The sequence below is a fragment of the Aphelocoma coerulescens genome, chromosome 9 (assembly GCF_041296385.1).
Source record: "Aphelocoma coerulescens isolate FSJ_1873_10779 chromosome 9, UR_Acoe_1.0, whole genome shotgun sequence".
NCBI classification, from domain to species: Eukaryota; Metazoa; Chordata; class Aves; order Passeriformes; family Corvidae; genus Aphelocoma; species Aphelocoma coerulescens.
The window spans coordinates 16,601,845-16,615,836 of record NC_091023.1 but is presented as its reverse complement, the minus strand read 5'-3'; the positions used below and the strand labels follow the sequence as shown (position 1 = coordinate 16,615,836).

At 46.8% G+C, this 13,992-nt stretch overlaps 1 protein-coding gene and 1 long non-coding RNA gene across 22 annotated transcripts in view; both read left to right on the top strand.

The window, feature by feature from the left end:
- Window positions 1-3,587, top strand: part of LOC138114591 (uncharacterized) — a 46,561-nt gene extending 42,974 nt beyond the window's left edge. For both annotated transcript variants that reach the window (XR_011152683.1, XR_011152684.1), the window contains 3 exons: window positions 600-646; window positions 2,098-2,313; window positions 2,414-3,587. This is a non-coding gene — a long non-coding RNA (uncharacterized lncRNA). The remainder of the gene's footprint in view (window positions 1-599; window positions 647-2,097; window positions 2,314-2,413) is intronic.
- An 8,301-nt stretch (window positions 3,588-11,888) lies between these two features.
- LPP (LIM domain containing preferred translocation partner in lipoma) overlaps window positions 11,889-13,992 on the top strand; it is a 332,937-nt gene continuing 330,833 nt past the window's right edge. For 11 of the 20 annotated variants that reach the window (XM_069024217.1, XM_069024216.1, XM_069024214.1 and 8 more), the window contains exon 1: window positions 12,256-12,391. The gene's annotated coding sequence lies outside the window, so the exon portion shown is untranslated. Of the gene's footprint in view, window positions 11,921-12,255; window positions 12,392-12,718; window positions 12,753-13,671; window positions 13,768-13,792; window positions 13,943-13,992 lie in introns of those variants that run through there. The other 9 variants (XM_069024226.1, XM_069024227.1, XM_069024225.1 and 6 more) reach the window with 5 other exon arrangements.

Below are 13,992 nucleotides of genomic sequence, written 5' to 3'. Positions count from 1 at the left end.
TTTATTTTAACAGCTTCCCTACATGGACTGTGTGCAGTTCTTTGGGGACAAGGCCATTTTTCAAAGTTAGTGCTGCAGAGACAATAAAAAAGAGCTAAAAGAGATTAGAGTTTTGACTCTTACTATATATCAGGGAAATCTTACTGGAAACCTCAGACAGATGCACAGTAAAAAGGCTAAGCATGCTGCTTCTGTGATATATTTGCCTGAAATTGCTAGAAGACTCATATAACTTTTCCCTGTTTGCACTTGAGAAACAGATTGCTTCACTTCTTGATCCAAAGTTTGAGCAGTTCATGCTTGAAAAACTGCAAACCAAGGGGCATTGGCTGATAATCATGTAATTGTGCTGCTTTTTTGTCCTTTTTTTTTGGTGTATGTTGACAGCCCATAAATCATTGTAGCTTTCCAGATAGTTATATTGGTAGAGCTCTGCTCCCAGGATTTAAAGGCAAAGTCTTGCAACATGAGGACTGAACATCAGCTGAGCCATGGCCACTATCACCATCAGCTTAGCTGACAATAAAAGGAGGTTAATCCAAACTGCATCGACTGCAGGCCTGTGTACAGCAAAGTCACACTGGCTTTGTTTATTACAGGCTAAGAGGAAGCACATGGACAGTTACCACAGCTCAGCTAATATATGGTAAGTTGCTAAGCTTGTAAGCCTTGAGTCCCTATTTTCTGAGTCACATCTGACACAGGAAATGGAAGACAATAATTAATGAGATATGGCTATACAATAGAAAGAGATGGTGAGATAACCTTATTACATATTTCACTGGATCTTTTACCAAACAGATGATAGACTCGTTATAAAGGGCGCACAGAACAAAGACAACATTGACATTTAAAGAGATTCTGCTCCGGAAAGCAGCCACAGAATTGGCATGATGGGTTTCCGTGACTTTTATGTTTGGCTTTCGGGTGAAGGAACAGCTTTGTGTCTATTAGACCTGCAAAGTGTGGCAATGTGGGAGTTACACTGATTTTTAGTCTGATGAGATTTTGGTCTTGAAATATGCTTCTGTTCCTTCCTCTATCTCTTTTTTTCCTTCTTTTTTTCTGGTTTTTTTTTAACTTCATTTTCCATGAAGACCAGCTAGCAGCAGCTTTTGCTCCACTGTTTTCTTTGTTTGTTTTTTCTCACTTGTTCACAGGGCAGGGCTGCTTTTCCCACTATGCTGTGGCAGCTTCAAAGCTGCCTTCACACAAGCTTATACCACCCTAGTTTAACCAGTGTGAACTTTTGCATTTGGTGATCGACATCAGTTGTAGAATGTCTTATCCTTATTCATTTACAAACTCTTCTAACCAACCAGCACTGAAAAAACAGCTCTTTTGATACTAAAATAAGAGGCTCTGCACAGCCTTTTGCCCTGATTTAGTTAAAAGTTCTTAAAACTGCTCTCTTTTAAATTAGCACCCTTGACTATGCACTCGATATGTCAGAAACATCATGCCAGGGTTGTACAAGCTATTGAGTTTTATCCTCAGTGATATACTATAAAAGCCTTTGCTTTCAATGAGCCTGGAAAGTAAGAATTTAAATGTTTGTAAGCTTGAAGTCTGTGAGTGCACTGGTGGAATCAAAGCAATGGAAATATTAGAATAATACATGGGGTGAGACAAAACCACATCTGGCTCTGTGTCACCTCTCTCTGGCACAGCACCCTCGGCAAACACCGTGACTCCCTGAGTGACTTTGGGAGCAGTGGGTGCTGCCTGGTTGCATTTGGGATCACTTGGAAACGTGGTGTGTTTAAAGTTAGCATAAGTCTCATAAAAACCTGTAGGTAACACCCAAACAAAAGGCTGCACTGAGGCCATTTTGCACTTTCTGAAATGTTTCTCAGAATCTGGGTTTACAGGAAATTGCAACTTTCCGGTCTGATTCAGGAAAACATGAAATGTCAGGTTTTTCTGTGGAACAGAGATTTCAGCACTCATTCAGCCCAGCCAGCAGGTGAGGAGAAGCTTAACAGCAGCCTATGGAGTTAGTGCCCACCACAGTAATCCCTTGAGCAAAGAGCACACGAGGCTGGTAAACTCTGAAAGGGAAGTCAGAATGACCCTAACAGAAAACCTTTCCTAAAGGAAACTACATCTGTTCAAGCTGGCATGGAGGAGTGTTCTCAGGAGGAGCAAGATGCAAAGTTCAAGGGAACTGCCTGTGAAGACACACGGTGACGGCGCTGGGTTATATAATGTGCCTCGGTGTGAGGAAGCTCTTTGTTCTATTTACAAATCCCTGTATTACTGACAAGGAAACTTGGGTGGCTGCCTTCCAAAGACAACAATGAAGAAAGAAAGGTGGGTTTTTCTTGTCTTGCAGCTCCCATAAATCCCCTCCTATTCTTAAGTGTGATTTTTAAAATTATTTTTCTTTCCCCCACATATAATCCCATTGCAGGTTTTACAAGTGTAATTACAAAGCAATTAAATGTGGGAGCAGTGAGGAAGACTGCACCAAGGAACGCTGAGCCTATTTGTTTGAAAACTCCACAGGTGCTGGTTACAACTTGGAAACACCAAGGTTATTGTGTCTGAAGAGTATTGTTTCATCCACAAAGAGGTCAAATACCAGAGAACATTCTTGGATATTATGTTAGATTTAAGTGAGACTTGTTCCTCAAAGACTACCTTATAAATCAGTTTATCTAATACAAAAGCTCCCAAACCCTGAGAAAGCTCAGGGTGAGATTGGAACACCAAGCGAGAGGATAGAGCAGAGGTCACAAAATCATGAATAATGCAGAGTAAAGGGATAGAGAATGAATAATCACTATTTGCTATAGCATGAGAATACTGATTTTCATTAGAAAACAATCACAATCATTTTTCTCTGCAGAAACAGGCTCTTATTAAATAGACCCCTCTAAGTCAATCTCTGGGACTGCCTCTACCATTCACTTTTCTGTACTCCTCAGTAAGTATTTAGACTGAATGGTGTAGAGCTGTAATGTCCTCTGGGAATAACCCTTGGTACCTGTCACTAGACCCATTCTATGTTTTTGCTGGTGGACAGTTTGGCTGTAGACTAGATGCTGTTCTTGTATTCACTGAAAAATTTATTTTGTGAGATTTTCATCATTAGCGAATAACAAGTTCCCTTTAATTTCCTGGGTACTTTGGGGGAAAAGGCATTTATTTGGTAAAAGCACATTATAAAGAACTACAAGGCTGGGATAGTCCTTCCAAGTCTCGCTCAAACTCCATTTCAGACACCAGGAGTCCTTTATCTCAGCTCTCTATCTAGGAAAATATTTACCCATTATAATGACCTAATCACAGGAAGGGGCCAGGGCCCAATTTTCTCATTTGCCTGCCTGTATCATCATGGGGTGAGGCTTGATGCAGGGTGTGTACCAGTCCCAGACCCCTGTGCAGAGCCAGCAGTTGGTGCTCAACACCAACAGCCAGCGTCAACCAGTGCAATGCTCTGGGTGCTCTCAAACTGCTGCCTGGTGATAGCTTCTGCATCAGTGCCTTCCTACCATGTGAGCAGCATAGCCACCTCATCAGGAATCTCTGGAGCAACAAGGATGTGGCTAAAGCAAGGCCAAATAGGTTGTTGCTCCTACCTGAATGTAAAGAATGAGTGAAAGCTCTTAACTGAAAGGCACTGGAACCATTCTGCTTAGGACAAAAGCAGAGCAGGAAAGAGCCCAGATGAAGTCATGGACCTTCACAGAGCTGCTGTGTTTCCACAGGTGAAGATGCAAGCTGATCTCTCTGTAATAAGATAGGGTGGGAAAGGTTATATTATTAGGTTGCTTGTTGCCTTAAACCCTCCTTCTCTGTAATGCTAAATAAAACAAATGCTTCAAGGATATAGGTCATTATCCCTGATCAGCTGCCTAAAGGGAGGAAACAGAGGGTGGTAAACAGCTGACACATGGGTGTAGCCAGCTTTTGATTTAATAGTGGAGAAATGTGGCATTTTTCATTCTATGCTTGGGAGGGGTGAGATGTTGAATGAGTGAGATGGGCCTTCAGAAGTTCTGCAAATGCTGGACCTTGTGGCTGAAATGTAGGCAGGATAATGCAAATACCAACTGATTTTTTTTTCCTCTTTTCCCTGCAGTAGGTGTGGGACTAAGAAACACAGGTGACACCAAAATGTCAGCTTTTCTGAAGCTTTGAAGCCATTTGACTCTTTCTAAAAGCTCTGTGCAGATCGGGTATTTGTAAGTGTATTGCTTCAGGCTCACAACCTCAGCCAGCTCTTGCTAGGAACATTACCGCATTCCTGGAGCTGTGGTGGCTGTGGTGTGTCTGTAGCATCAGATACTTGAAGTGTTCTGAGAGAGGAGACAGAATACACAGAATAGACCCAGAATATGGGTGGCTCTGACATCTTGAGGACTTGCCAAGGCACCAGTGAGATCCTAAGGTTTCTCCACTGCAGCCACAAACTCAGTGTTCTCAGGTTAATACTCCGAAGGGAAGATGGTGCTTCCAGCGCACGTTTACTCTCAAATTGTCCACTAGATTAGAGACAATTTGGAAGAGATCTGTGAGCAATCTGGTTTAGCTCTCTGCAGACATTCCTCTCCAGCCACAAGCAGCTCATGAGCAGTTTGAGCCCAGCTCCGGTGCCAGGGATCTGTCACCTCACTGGCAGCGGGGCTGGGCTGTCTCCTTGGTGATCCAAATTTTTGATGGTGTGAAGAAATGCACATTCAGGGATGGCTGAGCCCAGGGATACTGAGGTGCCCTGCATTGGCTCTGTGTCCCAAAGTGGGATGGAGCAAATGGAGTAGCCTGTGGGCAGAGATGCTCTTGGTCAAGGTCAAACACGTGGGTTGAAATGGGTCTATAAAAATTCTTCAGTCAGTCCATACTTACGTGCTGTAAGGTAATATATGGAGTTCTGAGGGTAACTAATGGAGGTAAGGAGTCCATCACTTTCATAGCCTGGTGTGATCTCCCAGAGGCTAGGAAGGGCTGTTGTCTCCTTTTATAGATGGTGCACTGAGGCACAAAGCTCCAGAGTACTGGGGAGAAACATGTTGGACAAATGTTTCTCATTAAGAAATGTTTATTTGTCAGACATGATTCCTTTCATGTAGAGTGTGTGGGAGTGTATCCATTTTAGCAAGATACTCTAGGAAATGTTTTCTTGGACTCAGCATGGAATTTCTGGCCAAAATGATCCTTCGTTGTGGCATGGTCATTCCTGGGCTGGCTGGGAGTCTGTAGGTCAGATCGTGGAGCTGAGGCTGGCAAGATGGGGAATTAAAACAGGGAAAACTGGTTCTCAGTCACTTCTGGCACTGTGATTTGTTTTTCATTGCATGCTTTTTGTCCTTTATTACAAGAGAGAAAGTCCTCCAAAATGTTGAGAAGTCCCATTTTTGTCACAGTAGAGATGGGAAAGATTCCAGACTCTCCAAGATATTGGCAAATGGTGGAAGCTTTTCCAGCTCAGTTCAAGCTGCAACTTTCCCCAAGTCCCACATCTGTTCTGTTGCAGAGCTGCATACTTAACCCTGGTTTTCTGCATAGAAAATTATGTAAATAAAACTATTTGCTTTTGAAAACTATTACTGCCTAATCACCTAGTGGAGAAAGAGCAAAGCTGGCAGCCAGGAACTGGAGACCCAGCAGCCATGTCCTCTCCTTTTGACTTCATTGTCCTCTGTTTACAAGCGGGTAGGTCAGACTGGTCACACCTCTCAGTTCTCAAGGCAGTTGTTTTCCAAAGTAAATACTTCTCTTTACATCATTTTCTTTGTATGTATCTTTAGTATAAACCAAATTAACCTCTTGCTTTTTCAAGGCTTTAAATAATTTAGGACCTTTGTAGGAGGCAGATAGGTGTTTTGAAGCACTCCACGGAGGACACCTCCTGAGCCATCAAATCCAGAGCTTTGCTGTTGCATAGGGCACTGTCTGATGGCATTATGGGATTTGGGCTACCTAGTCCTCTGGGAACATCCACCTCAAGTTACTCATCCTTGCCATTACCAACTGCACAGCTTTTGATTTCTTAAACTGTTCTCATCAATCCTGTTCTTCGCTCAAGCCTGCCCAAAGGCTCAGAAAGGGAAATGGAAATGTCCAGGGGTCAAGCACAGAAATCAAGTTTTGTTCAGATGAAAACTATCAAGAGAGAGTGTGCTACCTTTGAGCAGGGAGGCCAGAGGGTCATTGGCTAATTTTGCAGTCTTGCCACAAAACTCCTCTTGGATCTGTTGTTCAATGCAGCTCAGACTGATTTTCATCCAGAAAAGCTGTTAATATTTTAATTTTGGTTTCCTTTTTCTTTTTTTTTTTTTTTTCATTGTGAATTATTTATCCTGTGTTTCACCAAGGGAATCTAATTTTCTCATCTTCTCCCTTCCTAATATTTAAGATCTCTCTAGGTGTCTCTGTAATACACCCATGTTCCCTGATGGAAGAGGTTATAGGAAAAATCCACAGTTGGCATTTTTAGCTTGCAGAGATAATATTTTTGTGGCTGTATACATTTCTGTGTGCTGGAACTCTATTTACTTTAACAGAAGAGCCTGTAAGATTGACGAGAGAAGCAACATATTTAAAATATATGTTTTGCAAATGTGTTAATGACTCTATAGGCTGTAGGTCCCTGTGGAAATAAGAAGAGGCATTCTTTTAATAACAATGGAGCGCATCCAGTTTTTCTTCCTACTTAAGTTATTTCCAGCGCATTCACTAAAATACTACCAGATTCAATAATATTTGTCTCTTTCTTGGCTTCTTACATACATAGCTTTCTTCCATGACAACAAGTCCAAGATTTTTTGGAGCCAAAGCAGGAATGATGATGTGTTTTTGTTGTTGTTGTTCTTCTAACCAGCTGTCTCTGCTCATCTTGCTGTCACTAGGAGAAGACATCTGCTTAGTAGATTCAATATTTTCACTTTGATTCTCAACAGGGAGGTCAGAGCCCATGCAAAAATGTCCCCCAAAATATTTGTTACCACAAACATTTCTTTTAAGACTGAGGTACTTTGTTTATTTAGTGTAGGCTCCATAAAGTATTTAACTGATTCCCTTCATGTAAAGCAAAGCACTTATGATTTCAATGCTAAAATCTGGACATGAGACATTTACCATCAGTGAGATACTGTGCAAGATATCAGATGGTCTAAAATACAAAGTCTAGTGGCTTCTGCTTTAATTATATCACATCATTTTGATGAGATACTAGAAGTTTGCTTTTTCCCCCCACTAAACTGAGACCCAGAGAGTGAAGATTGTTAATGAAGTTATCAACTTCTTTACCAATTCTTTGTGTTAATTTCATCAAAGTTCATTAGAAAAAAGGAGTAGTGCTAGTAATGGTTTGGATGTGCCAAAATGCTTCAGGCAGTTCTTTCTTCTAGGCAATTCTCCTTCCTCATTAACCAAAGATCCAGTCTAGCAAAACACTTCAATCCTTAAATCTACCCTGTTCAATGGAACACTTAAACCTAAGCTAAAATCTCTCTGGGCTCAAATTGGATTTAAGCATGTCCTTAAAATGAAGTATGCTACACTAGCACATTGCTCAACTGGAATTTAGCAGTTTTACAAATCTTTACCATTCCTGAGGCACAGGCAGCTATGGCCTAGACTGTAGATGGAGCAGAGCAGGGAGCATGGCCTGAAATATGTGCAGGGAGGTCTATACTTCCCTGAGCTACCCCAAACTCACCATGGCCAACAGTAAAATGATATGGAATTAGACAGGACTGATGGCCAGGTAAAACTGAGCATCTTGTTAGCCACTTGCAACTCTAAAATGTGCACGGAGATTGAGGGTTTGATGATGGTTGCTATCTCTGACACACTCACAGAAAATTGGGGAGTTTGTTGGAGACTGTATTTCTCATCAGTGAAGATTCCCTTGGGGTTTTGGCCCAGTCTCAATTGCTGTCAGAGATCTGTGATTCACTCAAGCCTGCTCAGTACCGTATCTTGCATTCCTGTCTGGGTGCAAACATACCTGCAAAGTGGGGAATGACAAAGCTTGGCCCACTGCTGTTCCCAGATTCCTTCCACCAGGCAGCACACGCGTGTCTCTCAATCAGGAACAACCATCCTGTTTGGAAATTAATCAGACTTGCAGGATGAGTCTTTTCTCTCCCGTCTGCCTGGTATTCCATGCTGGTGTTTCCTCATTCCTTCCCCAGTGCCACAGGAATGCTATTGCTGTGAGCTCAGATTTTGCATGTGTTTCCAGGAATACCCTGTTGGAGACTGAAGGGTCAAGTGTGACACTGCATGTCTTAGTGGAAACTGGCATCCTCCTGGCGAGGCGGCTGAAAAGTGCTGCGGTTTGGGGCAGAGGAGTCTCCAGTTGATCTAACACTAATTGCATCTGGTCTTTGTCTGTAAATTAGGTGGTAGCTCTCCCAAAAACACATGCTTAGTGTGTTTTCCAGCCTCCTTGGCTTTTACCCACAGAAGAATTAGTTCACCAGGTGGTGGACTTTCCTGTTGTTCTAGAATTGTTGCTACTGAGGGAATATGTCAGTTCCCCACAACTTCATCTGATTAGGAGCTGAGTTGCAGCAAAAGTGACTTGGATTAGAGATAAAGAAAACGTATCCAACTGTGAAGCTCTGGAATGGATCCTCTAGATATTCTTATGAGCAGGGTAGCTGGACCCCTGTCAGGTATGGTTTAGGTGGTGCTGCTCCTGCTTTATGGCCTGAGATGGATTTCCTGTGGCTTCCTAAGGGCTCTTCCCATTCTGAGTTTTTTGTTTTTTGATTTTTGCATCTGAAATCTCACTGAAGAGACCCAAATTCTGAAAAGCAAGATTTCACTTGCTGACTTCTGGAAAATTTGCACAAAATGGGGTCTGATAGGAGGTCATGGTGTGTCATTCCCTGCTCTAAACCTTGTGCTGCAGGTTTCAAAGGGCTCCTCCAGACATGGGAAGGTGAACTGACTGGTGTAAAGTCACACAACACAGGGAAAGTAGGAGCAGAAGCCAAGTTTCCAATCTCCTAGTCATGCACCTTAAACGCTAAAAAACTTAATTTCCTTGAATTAATACTTGCCCAGGCTGACTCCTGTATTCCTGCCTCCTGACTGGCCTATGCAATGTCAGACATTTCAGTCTTTTGCTGTTTAATTCATTTTGCTGCTATGGTGCAGGGTGTGGTAGATATTACCAAAGGAATGATTGTATGTTTGCCAGTATTTTTGATTCTTTCCAGGCAAAGAGCAGATTTTCACAGCCAGGCTCAACACCTTGAATTTTCTACTTTCATTTCCAAAGTGTGTGATATTGGTCATGATAGGAAACTGAAAAAAACCCAGAAAATTCATGCTGTGTTTGACAAGGCAGTGACCGTTCTGGGCAGCACGTTACAAGGGTAATGGGCTGCAAATCAAACTTCTGCTGCTGTGCTGCAGAGGATTAGTCACAGTTCATCTAACAGCAAAATGGAGGTAGCAGTAGTTACTATCTCAAACTCTGGAGGCTCAAAGCTTAAAACTTTTGGGATCATTTAAAGGAGGCTGCCGTGGATGGGCACAGTATTCTGTCTTCTGTTAACAGCACTGGAAAATTTCATAAGCTTGATGGATAAAGAAGCAATAATTTTTGGATATGGGACAAGGAAAATATTTGACCACTGGTTTTCTCTGAAATACTAAATGGAGAACACTTGTCTCTCATCAGTGGGCCAAAGGGTTTTTTTTTTTTGTGTTCATATGCTTCCCCTAGATATTAGATGACACAACACAAGGGCTGTTGCAGATCTGCAAGAAAACTTGAAGAAAAAAAACCAAAACAGGCCACAGTTCCTGTGTATATCTGCCATTGAGAGCTCCACTATGCTGAGGTTGACAGACATGGGTGCCAGGAAGCCCCTGCTGATGACCACCTGCTCCTGGTGGAAGAAAATCCCACTGTGAGTTGTCCTCGGGGTGCAATGCAGGAGCATGACCTCGCAGCCCAGTGGTTGAAACACTCAGCTGGAAGGAGACAGGTGAAGTGTAGGTTCTGCAGGAGGGAACTGAGCCTGGGTTTACAGGGCCTCAGGGGAAGGCTTTGGCTGCTCAGCTTGAGCTGCTGCTATGGTCTCTTCCATCTGGAAATCAGCCGTGCCCGTGTCTTTCACAAGAGGCCATGTTCACAGAGCACTGCTGGCTCTCTAGGTAACACCTATGGAACGGGGCCCGGGTGACTAATGCACCGTTCAGCTTTGGTTTAGGATCTCAGCAGGGTTCAAACACCGGGTAGGTGGCTAGGACAAGGCTGGGGTATTTCTAGTCATAGTCCTAGCGCTGTGGCTGTGACTGCTCACGCAGATTTAGCTGCAGTGCTTCTAAGGAGAGAATCTGGCTCTGGCAGGCCTCTGTTCCTGGGGGGAATTTAGCACGGGGCCAGTGCAGGACATCAAATCAACCCCAGACGGGGCGTTTGCACTGAGAACTAAATTTGGGAAATGCCACACTTTCCCTTCTGAGGGGTTTGCCAGGGTGAGGTGAAATCTCTTGGGGTCTCTGATTGGGAAGTACACTGGTGTTGGCAGCCAGGGAAGGTGGAGAGAGGCTGAATCACAATTCTCTGCTGCAGCTTCTTAAGTCTTTTAGGCACTTATTGTCCTTTCTTTGTGTCCAAACGAGCAATCTTGCCCTCCTGGGGCTGTCAAGCACTGACTGTATAAGATGTAAACATCTTCTGAAAGCACACACCAGAGCCCTTTATTTTAAAAATGAAATACATTTGAAGCGCCTAAAAACTCACCCAGAAATCTCTTTCCAAATGAATTAGGCTTGGCAACGCTCCCCTCCACAGCCTGAACACAATGTAACCCTTCTGTCTTCCAGTTCTCTTCAGGGCAGATGCAGACACCGAACAGCTACTTAAAGGGTAACATTCTATTATAAAAACAATCACACTCAACATCCTAATTTATTTTAATTGCAGTCCTTAGAAATAGCCACAAAACAATCAAACAGAAAGCAATCAGAAAATAGTTTCCCTTCCCCCTCGCCTTAGTATTCTCGACAAGTTTTGTTTTGAATATGTGAGAAGGCAGCTCCTTTGGAACTCTCAGCACCTTTTACCTCCCCTCACCTTGTTCTTCGCCCCAGCTGGGGAAGAACAGATTAAAAGTTGGTTGGAGAAGCACCCAAAGAATCATAAGTAGCCCTGGACAAATCTTCCCTGTGAAAAATTGGATCCTGCAAGGCACAGGGTGCTTTTCTGTGTGTAAGGCTCCCCTGGCTCCGGGATGCAGAGCAGGAAGGTGATGCTCACAGGGTCGGGGCCGCCTCCAACCCCGTTCTCCTCCCGCCCAGGTACCGGGAGCCGCTGCCGCCCGCCTCCCCCCCCAGCCGCGGTGCAGCGCAGCCCCCTCCCGCCGTGCGGCCGTCCCGGCCCCGGCCCCGGCCCCAGCCCTTACATGGACAAATCTGCCTGCAGGGAAAGGCAGGAATTTGGGCCCTTGACGTCAGCCGCGGGCAGAGCGCGGCAGCCCGGCAGAGCGGGAGGCAGCGGCCGCCGCTTTCGCTTTTTGTTTCGGGGCCGTCCCGCCGAGCTCGGGGCCGCCGGCCGCCCCTCCCTGCGTCTCAGGGGAGGTAAGGGCCGGGGGGGGGCACGGACGGAGGGATGCGGGAGGCGGGAGTGCCGCGGCCAGGGGGGATGCGGAGGGGCTGACGGAGCGGAGGGAGGGATGTGCGGGGCGGAGCGCGGGAGGGGCTGCCTGGGGGAAGCGGCGGGCGCGGCGCGGGGGTACCCGAGCCGGGAGCGCGGAAGGGGCCGTCCGGGGGACGCTGCGGGGCAGCGGCGCGGAGCGCGGAAGGGGCCGCCGGGCGGAAGGAAGGGGCCGGCGGCGGGGCCGGGGGCGGTCCCGGGGGGGCGGTCCCGGTGCCGCCCCCGGCCCGCCCCTCGCCGCCTCCTCCCGCCGCCGCCGCCGCGCTCGCCTCCGCTGCCTCCTCCCCCGAGGTATTGTTGCAGATAATAACTTGCCCCCTTCCTCCCCCCACCCCCGTCCGCCCGCCGAGGCAGCTGTGCCACAGCTGGAGCCCCCGGCCGGGGCGGGGAGCGCTGCCGGCCGCCCGGGGGGGCCGCCCTGGCTCCTCCCTCCGCCCGGGGCGCCGCGGCCGCCGGAGGGGCCGGCCCGGTGCGGTGCGGGCTCGGCCGCGGGGCGGGGGCAGCGCCGGGCCCGGGGCAGCGGGAGCTTCCTCGGTGCCCGTGCGGCCCCGCCGCTCGGCTCCCGCCCGGTGTCGGCGGCCGGGCCGGGCCGGGCCGGGCCCCCCACGCGGGCGGGCCGGTGCCGCAGGTGCACCTGGCCCGGGCGGGGGCTGCCGCAGCCCCGCCCCGCCGACCCCCGGCCGCGGCTCGTAGTAAATAATAAGTTGAGTAAAGCTCCGGCAGCTTTTTATATGTCGGGGGAGGCCCTGCCTTCTCCACCAGGTAAGGACGGAAAAGTTTCCCACACCCTGACGTCACCCACGGTTTCTGTTTTTTTTTTTTTATTTCTTTTTTTAAAGTATAGTTTTCTCTTTGCCCTCCCCCTTTCTTGCCCTCCACTTTTGAACAGGCAAACGTTACCCCTGCCATTGCTCAGGAGCACTCCCCGCGCCCCGGAGCTGCGCTGGGAAGCCGGCAGTGCTCCCGAGGAGGCGTTGATGAAGCAACTCCTGCCTAATTGCTCTGCCGCCTGTACCTCGAGGTGCAGCTTGGCCCTGCCGGTGAAACAAACGAGGGTTTTTTGTTTGTTTCTTTTTTTCTACACCTGTAGGAATTGACTCTAGCCCAATTGTGTTGTTCTTGGGTTAGTTTCCTGTCTGTTTCTTTCCGTTTTGCTAGGGACTTGGTACACAAAAGCTTAAGGAGCTTGTAGGAGCCATCAAGCCTGCTGCTGTGTCTCCCTGCACATCTGCAACACCCTGATCCCTCTACACAGAGGGTTTTGGCCCATGCAAAATAGGAAGGTCTCCCATACAAGCCACAAGTGTTTTTGGACATTTCAGGATTTCTTTGCTTCCGTGGACTTACTTAACTGTAGAGTTTGTGCTTGTACATTCCAGGAATGATTTCTGGGGCAAGATCTGAGAGAGTGGGGGGTGCCTGGGAACTGGTGATACAGCAGGTGCTGGCTCACCAAGTAATTGGAGAAATGGGATATTAGAAAAGTATGGGAACATGCAGAGCTGGAGAAGAGGATACAGTGTTTCATCTCTGTGTTAATGTGTCTGTGTTCTTGCTGAAAAATGTTGGCTGCTGTCCTGTGTGTAGCCCAGCCTGCTGTGCAGCAGCACAGTTTAGGGATGTGAGGGACTTTCTAATTATCACCACCCTTGCTGAAGCAGGACTGGCCCACACAAGGCTAAATAATACTCTGGGATTTCCCATGGGAAATATGTGTATCCGTGGATAAAGATTTATTGTTGAAAACTTCTCTCTCCCTGTTGTCTTAGTCTGTCTCCCCCTGCCCACCCCATGACCTTATAGCCTATTGCTCCTGAATTTATTAGCTCTGTTATTCCCCTGTTTCAATTGTTTAGCCTTTGTTGGAGGGTTTTTCCCTGCGGGATGGGCCATCAGCAGCTGATGGTGTGGGTGGTGACCACAGAGCCACCTGTTAGCAAGCCCCTACCCTCCCTTGTCAAATCCTGCCTTTAACTTTGTTGTGATGCAGGTGCTGCTAATGGGCCCTTCAGGCCTGTTGCCCGTTGTTTCATAGATGGTTTTCCTGTAATTGTTTTATTCAGGTTTTCCTTTTCCACCTGGCTCAGCTGGGAAAAACTGCCTGATCAGGGACACGTGGGTCCAGGATAGCAGCAGCAGTAAGTTGCCATCAGTAATGGTGCTGTAGAGAGATGCTTTGTAGTGGATAGGAGACCTGCTTCCCAAAAGTCACTGCCACCATGTGTGTTGAGTGGCCATGGACACATTGGCTGTATGTGTCCCATGTTGCCAGCGGTCCTGGTTGGTGGCATGCAGCCCTTGTGTGCTGCCTGGGTAAGTTCCTGGGTGGAAATGAAGGACACGTCCAGGAAAATGAAGCTAAA